A 3,315-nucleotide genomic window follows, 5' to 3' on the forward strand; every position below is an offset into this window, starting at 1 on the left:
AACGTATAACGGATAACGTATAACGTATAACGTACAACGTATAATATATAACGTATAACGTATAACCTATAACGTATAACGTATAACCTATAACGTAATACGTATAACGTATAACGTATAACGTATAACGTATAACGTATAACGTATAACGTATAACGTATAACGTAATACGTATAACGTATAACGTATAACGTATAACGTATAAAGTATAACGTATAACGTATAACGGATAACGTATAACGTATACCGTGTAACGTATAACGTATAACGTATAACGTATAACGTATAACGTATAACATATAATCTATAACGCATATCCTAGAACTTATGCCGTATAACGTATAATGTATAACGTATAAGGTATAACTTTTAACGTATAACGTATAACGTATAACGTATAACGTATAACGTATAACGTATAACGTATAACGTATAACGTATAACGTATAGCGTATAACGTATAACGTAATACGTATAACGTATAACGTATAACGTATAAAGTATAACGTATAACGTATAACGGATACCGTATAACGTATACCGTGTAACGTATAACGTATAACGTATAACGTATAACGTATAACGTATAACGTATAGCGTATAACGTATATCGTATAACGTATAACGTTTAACGTATAACGTATAACATATAATGTATAACGCATATCCTAGAACTTATGCTGAATAACGTATAACGTATAACGTATAACGTGTAACGTATAACGTATAACGTATAACGTATAACGTATAACGTATAACGTATAACGTATAACGTATAACGTGTAACGTATAACGTATAACGTATAACGTGTAACGTATAACGTATAACGTATAACGTATAACGTGTAACGTATAACGTGTAACGTATAACGTATAACGTATAACGTATAACGTATAACGTATAACGTATAACGTATAACGTATAACGTATATCGTATAACGTATAACGGATAACGTATAACGTATAACGTACAACGTATAATATATAACGTATAACGTATAACCTATAACGTATAACGTATAACCTATAACGTAATACGTATAACGTATAACGTATAACGTATAACGTATAACGTATAACGTATAACGTATAACGTATAACGTAATACGTATAACGTATAACGTATAACGTATAACGTATAAAGTATAACGTATAACGTATAACGGATAACGTATAACGTATACCGTGTAACGTATAACGTATAACGTATAACGTATAACGTATAACGTATAACATATAATCTATAACGCATATCCTAGAACTTATGCCGTATAACGTATAATGTATAACGTATAAGGTATAACTTTTAACGTATAACGTATAACGTATAACGTATAACGTATAACGTATAACGTATAACGTATAACGTATAACGTATAACGTATAGCGTATAACGTATAACGTAATACGTATAACGTATAACGTATAACGTATAAAGTATAACGTATAACGTATAACGGATACCGTATAACGTATACCGTGTAACGTATAACGTATAACGTATAACGTATAACGTATAACGTATAACGTCTGACATATAATCTATAACGCACATCCTAGAACTTATGCCGTATAACGTATAATGTATAACGTATAAGGTATAACTTTTAACGTATAACGCATAACGTATAACGTATAACGTATAACGTATAACGTATAACGTATAACGTATAACGTATAACATATAATCTATAACGCATATCCTAGAACTTATGCCGTATAACGTATAATGTATAACGTATAAGGTATAACTTTTAACGTATAACGTATAACGTATAACGTATAACGTATAACGTATAACGTATAACGTATAACGTATGACGTGTAACGTATTACGTATAACGTATAACGTATAACGTATAACGTATAACGTATAACGTATAACGTATAACGTATAACGTATAACGTATAACGTAGAACGTAGAACGTATAAGGTATAACGTATAACGTATAACGTATAACGTAATACGTATAACGTATAACGTATAACGTATAACGTATAACGTATAACGGATAACGTATAACGTATAACGTATAACGTATAACGTATAACGTATAACGTATAACGTATGACGTATAACGTATAACGTATAACGTATAACGTATAAAGTATAACGTATAACGTATAACGTATAACGTATAACGTATAACGTATAACGTATAACGTATAACGTATAACGTAATACGTATAACGTATAACCTATAACGTATAACGGATAACGTGTAACGTATATCGTATATCGTATACCGTATAACGTTCAACGTATAACGTATAACGTATAACGTATAACATATAATGTATAACGCAAATCCTAGAACTTATGCTGAATAGCGTATAACGTATAGCGTATAACGTATAACGTATAACGTATAACGTATAACGTATAACGTATAACCTATAACGTATAACGTATAACGTATAACGTATAACGTATAACATATAATATATAACGCATATCCTAGAACTTATGCCGTATAACGTATAGTGTATAACGTATAGTGTATAACGTATAACGATAACGTATAGTGTATAACGTATAACGTATAACGTATAACGTATAACGTATAACTTTTAACGTATAACGTATAACGTATAACGTAATACGTATAACGTATAACGTATAACGTAATACGTATAACGTATAACGTATAACGTATAACGTATAACGTATAACGTATAACGTATAACGTATAACGTATAACGTATAACGTATAACGTATAACGTATAACGTATAACGTATAACGTATAACGTATATCGTATAACGTATGACGTGTAACGTGTAACGTGTAACGTATAACGTATAACGTATAACGTATAACGTATAACGTGTAACGTGTAACGTATAACGTATAACGTATAACGTATAACGTATAACGTATAACGTATAACGTATAACGTATAACGTATATCGTAAAACGTATAACGTATAACGTATAACGTATAACGTATAACCTATAACAAATAACGTATAACGTGTAACGTATAACCTATAAAGTATAGCGTATAACGTATATCGTATAACGTATAACGTTTAACGTATAGCGTATAACATATAATGTATAACGCATATCATAGAACTTATGCTGAATAACGTATAACGTATAACGTATAACGTATAACGTATAACGTAGAACGTAGAACGTATAACGTATAACGTATAACGTATAACGTATAACGTATAACGTATAGCGGATCACGTGTAACGTATATCGTATATCGTATACCGTATAACGTACAACGAGTAACGTATAACGTATAACGTATAACGTATAAGGTATAACGTATAACGTATAACGTATAACGTATAACGT

This window comes from Ptiloglossa arizonensis, unplaced genomic scaffold (assembly GCF_051014685.1).
Source record: "Ptiloglossa arizonensis isolate GNS036 unplaced genomic scaffold, iyPtiAriz1_principal scaffold0099, whole genome shotgun sequence".
NCBI classification, from domain to species: Eukaryota; Metazoa; Arthropoda; class Insecta; order Hymenoptera; family Colletidae; genus Ptiloglossa; species Ptiloglossa arizonensis.